This window comes from Sus scrofa, chromosome 17 (genome assembly GCF_000003025.6).
Source record: "Sus scrofa isolate TJ Tabasco breed Duroc chromosome 17, Sscrofa11.1, whole genome shotgun sequence".
Lineage (NCBI taxonomy): Eukaryota > Metazoa > Chordata > Mammalia > Artiodactyla > Suidae > Sus > Sus scrofa.
In genome coordinates, this window is record NC_010459.5 from 38,212,869 (window position 1) to 38,223,110 (window position 10,242).

At 43.3% G+C, this 10,242-nt stretch overlaps 1 protein-coding gene across 9 annotated transcripts in view; it reads right to left on the bottom strand.

The window, feature by feature from the left end:
- NCOA6 (nuclear receptor coactivator 6) overlaps positions 1-9,036 on the bottom strand; it is a 107,621-nt gene extending 98,585 nt beyond the window's left edge. For 3 of the 9 annotated variants that reach the window (XM_021078293.1, XM_021078295.1, XM_021078294.1), the window contains exon 1: positions 8,830-9,036. The gene's annotated coding sequence lies outside the window, so the exon portion shown is untranslated. Of the gene's footprint in view, positions 1-8,824 lie in introns of all 9 variants that reach the window. The other 6 variants (XM_013985296.2, XM_021078292.1, XM_021078291.1 and 3 more) reach the window with 6 other exon arrangements.

Here is a 10,242-nt window from a genome sequence, read left to right on the forward strand (position 1 = left end):
TTCCACATAACATTTAAAATTATGGCAAAAGGAGTTCCCGTTGTGGCTCAGTGGGTTAAGAACCCAACATAGTGTCCATGAGGACGTGGGTTCGATCCCTGACTTCACTCAGTGGACTAAAGACCTGGCGTTGCCACAAGCTGCGTTGCAGATTGTAGATGCAACTTGGATCTGGTATTGCTGTCACTGTGGCGTAGGCCTGTAGCTGCAGCTCTGATCTGACCCCTAACCTGGGAACTTCCATATGCTGTAGGTGCAGCCATAAAAATAATAAAATAAAATAAAATAAAGTTATGGCAAGGGACTTAATCTTATGAACAATTTTCCTGAGTAAAATCCAAAACATAAATCTGGTTCACGAATTTCCAAGACTTTAGTATTTCTTCCTATGAGAGACTGCTGCTGCCTCATCTTTAGAAAAAGTACATGAATGGTATTATGCAACTAATACTGAACAGGTTCAGTATCAGCAAAGGAGCTGGTTAACAAGAACATTTGTTGTTTCTTTGTGTATGGGGGGGATTTGCAGCTGATTCATGCTAAATGCAAACCTAAATATCTATTTAAAGTATGAACATTCTCTGAATTTGATGATAATTAATATTACTAAAACTGACACAGTTTTTTCCCTAGCTTTATTGAGATGTAACAGACATACAACACTGTGTACAATGAGATGGATACATATTTAAATCCTGAAATGATTATTACAATAAGGTTAGTTAATACATCCATCACCTCACATAATTACCATTTTTTTGTGTGTATGATGAGAACATTTAAGATCCACTCTTTTTTTTGGGGGGGGGGGTCTTTTTGCCTTTTCTAGGGCAGCTCCCGCGGCATATGGAGGTTTCCAGGCTAGGGGTCGAATTGGAGTTGTAGCCACCAGCCTACACTAGAGCCACAGCAACTCAGAATCCGAGCCACGTCTGCAACCTACACCATAGCTCACGGCAATGCCGGATCCTTAACCCGCTAAGCAAAGCCAGGAATTGAACCCGCAACCTCATGGTTCCTAGTCGGATTTGTTAACCACTGAGCCACGACCGGAACTCCAAGATCCACTCTTTTAGCAACTTTCAAGTATACAATACAGCACTGTTAACTACAGTCACTCATGCTGTACCTTAGATCCCCAGAACTTATCCATATTACAACCGAAAGTTTATACCCTTTGACCAACATCTTTCAATTTCCCCTACCTCCCAGCCCCTGACAACCACCACTCCATTCTCTTTCTGAGTTTGGCTTTTTAACTGATTCAGTTAATATGAACCTGACTGTTTATATTCTGACATAGAATATACAATTCTTTACAAGTTAAAAAATATGTGGCTCTGAATTTTTGCTTTATAGGGTCTATATATAAAATATAGCTTATCACCAAATTCTACGGCTGCATTACTCCTTCCAACCAGGCGACAGTGCTCCCTTTATGTACACAGCTATATATACCTCTGGTCATTTATTAATTAACTCAGCAAATGTTTATTGAGCTTCTAGGCAGCCACCTTAAATTCTTTTTAGAATAAGGTAAGGTAGAAAAAGACTAAATTTTTAAAAATAAATAAATGTGCCAGACAACACAAGTAGACACTGGAGCCAAAGGAAGGGAGAGAGGGACAGAGAGACCCAGGCCCAGCTCTAGTGAGGACGGAAAGAGTGAAATAGCTCCATTATCTCCCCTTTCTCTCCATCTCTTCCTATAATTCATGGCCAGGCTTACTTTCCTAATGTACAGATTTCTTCATGTTACCATATGGCCAACAACTTTTGATGACTCCCCATTACCTCGTTAATCAATTTCAAACTTCTCAGCCCGGAATTGAAAAGGATTCAAAGCCTTCCACATATAATATGCAGAGACTAAGAACACAGACTTTGGCATTAGACTGCCTAGACTCATATTAATTCTCTACCGATTGTTAGTTCTATTTCTCAGTTTAACTATAAAAAGGAGATTACATGCACCCGTATGTTCAATGCCGCACTCTTCACAATGGAAACAACCTAAATGTCCATCAACAGATGATTGAAGTAGGAAGATGTGGTATATATACACAATGAAATACTACTCAGCCATAAAAAAGAACAAAATAATGCCATTTGCAGCAACAAGGATGGAACTAGAGACTCTCACACTAAGTGCAGTTAAGTCAGAAAGAGAAAGACAAATACCATATGATATCACATATCTGGAATCTGATATATGGCACAAATGAATCTTTCCACAGAAAAGAAAATCATGGACTTGGAAAATAGACTTGTGGTGCCAAGAGGGAGGAGGAGGGAGCAGGATGGACTGGGAACTTGGGGTTAATAGAAGCAGACTATTGCCTTTGGAATGGATAAGCAATGAGATCCTGCTGTGTGGCACTGGGAACTGTATCTAGTCACTTATGATGGAGCATGACAATGTGAGAAAAAAGACTCTATACATGTATGTGTAACTGGGTCACCATGCTGTACAGTAGAAAACTGACAGAACACTGTAAACCAGCTATAATGAAAAAAATAAAAATCATTATATAAAAAGAAAAAAAGGAGATTAAAAAATAGTGCCTATTTCACAGGGCTGCTGTGAGGATTAGATGAAATACTACTTATAAAATGGCTGGCAAATTAACTAGTAAATAGTATGCATATAAAAAAATCAGAGCCACACTGTTGCTCAGTCTCCATTTCCAGTCTCAACTTCAACAACAGCTCTGTGACAATCCTGTTCTCCAACCAAACTACACACTTTACTATCTCCTAAACACCTATACTTTAACTCAGCCTGGAAAATACTGTCTCATCTCCAAGTATTAAGATCCTAATCTTTTTGGCAGTCCTGCTTAAAGGCCACCACCTTCAGGTACCATTCTCTGATATCCCAACTCTGTAACATGTATATATATATATATATATATATATATATAATGCTACATGACACTGAAATTCTGTCTAGATTCATCCACATATTCTGCAGAGTTCTAGCCCAATGTACACAGTAGGGTTCAGTAAGTGTTTGACAAATGAATAAATGCCTATATTTCCTCTACGTCACCAAATGCTCTCTTGGAAAACAGCTCCATATCACAAGTAAAAAGATCTCTTCAGTATTAGTTCATAAAGTTGAGCAGCTAATTTTCTTTTCTATTATCAATGTGGTAATTTCTACTGTAGTACCCAACACATAGGATGCCTAAATACTCAGTGATTTGAATTTCATCTCATCCTTTTATTTCCTTTTTTTTTCCCCTTTATCGGCCACACCCAGGCATACGGAAGTTCCCAGGCCAGGGATCAAATCCCGAGCCACAGACGCCACAGCTGCAGGAAAGCCAAATCCTTTAACCCACAGCACTGGGCCGGGGATCCAATCACCAATGCCACAGACAAGTCAGATCATTAACCCACTGTACGACAGCAGGAATTCTTCATCCTTTAATTTCAATTATCAATTTATTCATTATGATCAAGAATGACTCAACCTGAGAAACAGATTTTAGTTTTTACCCACAAACTCATCTGTCAGTTTCTAGCCATCCTGATCATATCTCAACATGCTGTTTATTGGTTTAGGAGAGATAATATTTAAAACTTCGATAAAGTTAGAACCAGAAAATCAAATAGGTTGATAAAGTAAATGAGCAAGAGAGTAGTGGAGACTACAGGGAACTTCAGGGAAGAGTTCCATTCCCACAGGTAGTCTAAAGCAACAGATAAAATTAAGCAGCAACTTGGAAGCATATCCTGTAACACCTAGCTCTCAGCCATTCTGTTTTGACCTGAAAAATAAATTAATTCTACAACTGTTCCATTCTATGCCTGGGAATCAGAAATCGACAATAATACTAAATAATAGCTAATATTATCAAGCATTTTCTAGATGTCACACTGTTCATATGAAATAACTCAATTCTCACAACAACTCCATGAGATAAATACTATTATCTTTTTTTTTTTTTTTTTTTTTTTTTTGGCCGCATCCATAGCATATGGAAGTTCCCAGACCAGGGATCAAATCGGAGCTGCAGCTTCAACCTAGGCCACAACTGCAGCAATGTCAAGCAGGAACTCCACTATTATCCTTATTTTAAAGATGAGGAAAGTGAGGCACAACGAGGTTATGCAACTTGCCCAAGGTAACACAATTAGCAAGCAGGGGAGCTGGAAATAGGACTCAGATAGACTTCATCAGAAAGAGCTCACAATTTGAAAACAAGTACCATTCAATAAATGGTGCTATGGGAGTTCCCGTCGTGGCTCAGCAGTTAACAAACTCGACTAGTATCCATAAAGATGTGGGTTCAATCCCTGGCCTCACTCAGTGGGTCAGGGATCCAGCACTGCCATGAGCTGTGGTGTAAGTGGGAGACACAGCTTGGATCCTGTATTGCTGTGGCTGTGGCGTAGGCTTCACAGCTGTAGCTCTGGTTTGACCCCTAGCCTGGGAACTTCCATAGGCATTGGGTGTGGCCCTAAAAAGACAAAAGACAAAAAAAAAAAAAAAAAAAAAGGTTCTGGGATAATTAATTATACATTAACAAAAAATGAAATGACCCTACCTCACACTAACCACAAAAGTCAATTCCAGACAGAGATCTAAACATCAAAGGCAAACAGTAGAGATTCAAAAGGTTAATATAAAGAATAACTTCAAGGGTTCCCACTGTGGCACAGCAGGTTAACAATCCAACTACAGCAGCTCAGGTGGATAGGAGACACAGGTTTTTGATCCCCTCCCAGCGCAGTGGGTTTAGGATCCAGTGTTGCCACAGCTGTGGTGTAGGTTGCAGCTGAGGCTCAGATTCAATCCCTGGCCTGGGAACTTCCAAATGCTGTGTGCATGGCCATAAAAAAGAATAACTTCAAAATCTTGGGGGAGGAAAAGATTGATAAACTTAATTAAAATCCAGACCTTCTTTTTAACAAAAGATAACTAGTTTAAAAAATTAACAACAAATTCGGAAATGAAATCTGTAATAATACAACCAACAAAGGATTAATAATCAGAAAATATAAAGAAATCTTTTGAAAAAGATAACCCAATAGAAAACCGACGAAACGAGCCCTAGAATGGCTGTGAAAACTTGGCACTAACCACAGCTGCCACACAGTGGACCCCGAAACAGTAGATCTTGGCATCACTGACCAATATAAAATATTCAAGGGTTTATGTCATGCTGCAGGTACACAGAGTATGAGGGACCAAACCAGAAAGACAGTGCCATCATATAGGAACTGGATGGTAAATCAGAAGTTTAATGTCCAACATTCAGCTACATAGATTAGGGAATGGCAAACATCATGAGCAAACGGTCAGAAAGTAAACATTTTCAGCTTTGTGAGCTAAATATTCTCTGTCACAACTACTTAACTCTGCCACTGGCAGCGTGAAAGCAGCCAAAGGCAATATGTAAATTAATGTGTGCCTATGTTGCAATAAAACTTTATTTACATAAACAGGTGGTGGAATAGATTTGATCCATGGACCATAGTTTGCCAACCTCTGACACTGACAGCTGTGATATTTCTTACACTCTAGGAATACTTCCAGTCTTTCACTGTTGACACCTCTGATTTTCTTAAGCAATAAACGACATCACTCTTGACAGCTTTGCAATGGCTTCCAAAAGTCTATTACTCTACCAAAAACATCTTTCCCTTATTATCTGAGACAATTCTCTCTCATTTTCCTTTCAACCTTTTTTTAAACTTCTTTGACAGCCATCATCCCAAACTAGAAATGTAAAAAAATTCACCCTCTCTCTCACTACTCACAACGTAATTATATCAATACGTGAAAATTCTAACTCTGTTCAATGCTTACAGTTTCTGCCTTAGTTCAGGCCCTCATGACTACTTCCCTGCTATCCTGTTCACGCTCCTTCCAAAACACATCCATTTATCCCCTAAAAATTAAACCTCATTGTAACTCCTTGAAAACTCTGACTACCTCTCTAAAATCCAAGGATTCAGTCCAAATTCCTTAACAAGGTCCTTCACAATCAGGTCCCAAAACAACCTTCCCCGTCTCATCTCCAACCACTCTCACAACACACTATGCTCCAGCCACATTACATTACATTCCCATGCATGCCCTTACCTGAAAGCTCTTCTCTCCAATTCTGCATCTGGCAAACTACTCTACCCTTCAGGACACACATCAAGGGTCACTTGTTCACAGAGCCTTCCCGGATTCCTAGAGCAGAGACATACCTTCTTCTGTGTCCTTCTTACTACCTACATACCTACTTACATACCTACATCTGTATCCTTCATGTAACTCTCCTTTGGCGCTTACCATCCTGAACTGTCATTGTTTACATGTTCACTTCTCTCATGGGACTAAATATCCAAAGTGAAAACACCCTGCCTTGCTATAAAGACCTTAAGACTCCTCAGAGCCTAGCATGGTGGTTGACCTAAGTAGATGTCTTAGGGCACAATAAATGTGGTTTGAATGGAAGACATTCTTTGTGGTTTCTTAACCTGAGGTTCATACATGGGAGTCCACAGACAGAATTCAGGGGCATCTGTGAACTTGGACAGGAAAAAAAATTACCTCTTTATTTTCACTGACTTCTAACCAAAAGGAACTATTTTCTTCAAATATGAATGTAGGCAATAAACCATCTGGTATTAGCAGTATCTGTGTCTCTGCACAGTAATCACAGATATCTTTATATTACAGTTGTTACAGCTATCTTAAAAATTACAGATATTCATCACATCTTTAAAAGTATAATTATTGGACATATATCTGTATTATTATATCACAACTTGTATACTTAGGTATTTCAATATTAATTGGTTTCTCTATACTCCAATGTATTTTATTTTATGCAATTAAAAACTATTCTGAGAAGAATCCATAACCTTTGCTAGATGCTAAAGGGCATAGACAAAGTTAGGCCTTCCAGCATAGAGAGACCCAAAACAAATAAATTATGTTGCTGTATACAGGTACTGGACATATACTGAAAATCTTATTGCTACAAACATCCTCATAACCTTTTTGTTGAAAGTCCTTTTTGTTATGTGGGAGCCCTGGAATTACTTATATGACTAATTTGCAGTTTCTCTCAGAATTCCCTCATAGCCCATGGGGACTGTGAATTCTTCTCTACCATGATTAAACTTCAATTACAGTTTGGTCATGATAGAGATCCTGGGTCTCTACCATCGTTTACTATTGCCTTCTTAAGCTTTTTGTGTCCCTTTGCTGTTTAGTAAACACCTAAAAGAGACGGAGCAGCTCTTAAACCTCTAGAAAGTTAGATGTCAAAAGGGTCCTAAAGATAAATTCTCTGGACAAATGAAACTTCTCTCATCAAATAGCTGGTTACCTATACTTTTTTTGTATCCTATTCAGTGTTGTTTTGTTTTGTTTCCTATGGCCCCATCCCCAGCACATGGAATTTCCCTTGCCAGGGACAGAATGTGAGCCACAGCTGCAGCAATGCTGGATCCGTCAATCCACCGTGCAGGCCAGGGATGGAACCAGCACCTCTGCAGCGACCCAAGCTGCTGTGGTCAGATTCTTAACCCACTGGGCTCCTGTATCCCTTTCAGTTTTTGTACTAGACAAACTCATTACAAAAACAAAATAAATTATTTAATGATTCTTTGACATATGCTGCCATGCTTGACTCCCTAACAATTTCTCCCAGCTAGCAAATTCCTCTAAGACAATGTGTTGAATGAGACAGCAGCAGGCTAAGTTCCAGTACCTCTTCTGCCATTAACTGCTTAGATCTTTAGAAGTCATGTTTTCCTTTCTGTCTCAGCTAAAATCACTACATGATCTGAAATCCTTACATGATCTAAGAACTATACATTCATTCCTCTGCACCATTCCTACTGGCTTCACTAACACCTTTCGGATGACCTCCCCAGGTGACCCTGCTCTTAAAACAGTGGGCTGTTCCCTTCCTGGGAAGACACCTTGGGTCACCGCCCACAAACAGCCTGGTCCCTCCTTTTAAAGACACACACAAACTCCCAAAGTTGATGGAGACTCTTCTGGCCAACCACTTTCATTCCGCATCTCTTGCTGGCCAGCTCCTGCATCCAAACCTCAGTCCCCCTTTTCTCTTTTCCTCATCAAAGCCTTACTTTATTCTGTTCCTCTTCCCAATGAGGAGTGGAGGATCCTGAGGGCAAATATGTCCTCAGCCCCCTGGGAGTTATACGGACTTGCCCTGAGACTCCGAAGACTGCCCCCAATCTGATACCAGCGTCTGTACCTAAAGGGCCCCCATTTCTAATCACAACCCCAAAGAACTGTCCCAGCCCTGACAGCCTGAGCTCAGATCCCACGCCCCTCCGCGCCCTACCTGCCTGGGATCATGAACACTGCCTAAACCAGCTCCAGATCCTGCTCTCCTAGCCCCAGTGATCCAGACCCCAGCTCCGTTTGGACCCAACGTCCCTTCTCCGCGACCCCGACCACGACCCCACGTCCGGCTCCCGCCAGTTCTTCGGGCCTGGAGCGCCACCCGGTGCAGACCCTGGCCGGCTCAGCACTCCCTGAGCGCCCCAGACACCTTGTCCTGCACCCTCCCCATCCCGCCCAAGCCCCCCGCTCCCTCCAGCGCCCCCGCCCGTAGGCCCGGGGCCCGCTCCCCAACATGGCGACGGGGACACGAGCGCGGCGGGCAGGCAGGCGGGGCGGCTCCGGGCCGGGCCCGCACAGGGGCCGTGCTCCACGGTCGGCCGGCGCCATTTTCCCGCGCCGGGCCCGGGCGGCGCCTCCTTCCCACGAAGCTAACCGGGCCAGCACCAGGGACGCCCGGCGGGCCCACCCCTTACGGGCCCGCGTCGCCGTCACCTCACCTGAGCGCGGCCCCAGCCCTCCCGGGCGGGCCTCGGAGCACCGGCCCGGGCCGTGGATGCCCGCGGCCCTCCGTGTGTCCGTCCGTCCGTCCTCGCCTGCGCGGGTCTATCTGGCCGTCGGCTCCCGGCCGCCCGCAGCCCGACCCGGCTGGGCCTCAGGGAGCCGGCGGGGAGGGGGATGGGCCGGACCGGGCCGGGGAGGGAGGGGGAGGGAGGGAGAGAGGGAGGGAGCGCGGGAGAGGGCGGGGCGGACTAGGGGCGGGGAATTGGCCACGTGACCAAACGTCTCCGAGTGCGCGAGGTAGCGCGCGCCCGCTCACTTCGGTATAGAGCTTAGTGTGGCGATCTGCTGGTTTTGTATCTCGACGAGGTAGTGTCGTCAGTGGCTTCTGCCTCCACTTTGCAGTCACTGCACAATCCTATAAGAGCCCTCTGGCTGAATGTCCTTGGGCAGGTCAACTCTCCATAAGCCTCGATCTATGCACATGAAATATACAGATAATAATAGTGTTTGCAAAGAGGAAATGAAGGAAGGCATGGAAAGCGCTTGACACAGTGCCTGACACATAGTATGTAATAACGTTAATGATGATAAACTTTAGCCTTTATTATTTGCTTGTAAGTCCCTCTCTACTTTCTCCCATCACAGTTGCCCTACCAAGCTCTGAAGGTACAAGGGAGTGTGGCCCCCTCCCCTCTCCACAACTGTAGGAAGGCCTACCCAGCACTGATGTCTGTCATAGGCCTGCATTCGGATCTGGCTTTCACTCGATAGCTATGTGATTTTCTCTGCCTCTGAACTCAGCTTTCTCATCTATAAAATGGAAATTAAAGGTCTGTTACAAGCATCATATTAGATTGCACAGCTCAGGCACACTAGTCTTATCTAAGAAAAAGAATCCTTTCATTCCACAAATATTTATTGAGCACACACTCTGTGTGTGCCCGGACTGGTGAAGTAGCCATCTAAGGCCTTTTCATGTTCTCCTTAGCTCCCCTTCGATCTCTTTTCCACCCTCCTGTTAGAGTAATGTTTCTAAGAAATCTGATCATGCCTCTCCTGTATTTAAAACTGTTTGATGGGGAGTTCCCTTCATGGCTCAGCGGTTAAGGAACCCAACTAGGCTCCATGATGATGCAGATTCCATCCCTGGCCTCCTTCCGTGTGTTAAGGATCCTGCATTGCTATAGCTGTGGCTTAGGCTGGCATCTGTAGCTCTGGTTCGACCCCTAGCTTGGGAACTTCCCTATGCTGCAAGTGTGGCCCTAAAAAAAGCAAAAGCAAAAAAAAAAAAAAAAAAAAAAAAACTATGTGATGGCTCCACACTGCTCTTAAGATAAAGGCCAAATGGGAGTTCTTTTGTGGCGCAGCAGGTTAAGGATCCAGCGTTGTCACTGCAGTGGCTTGGGTTG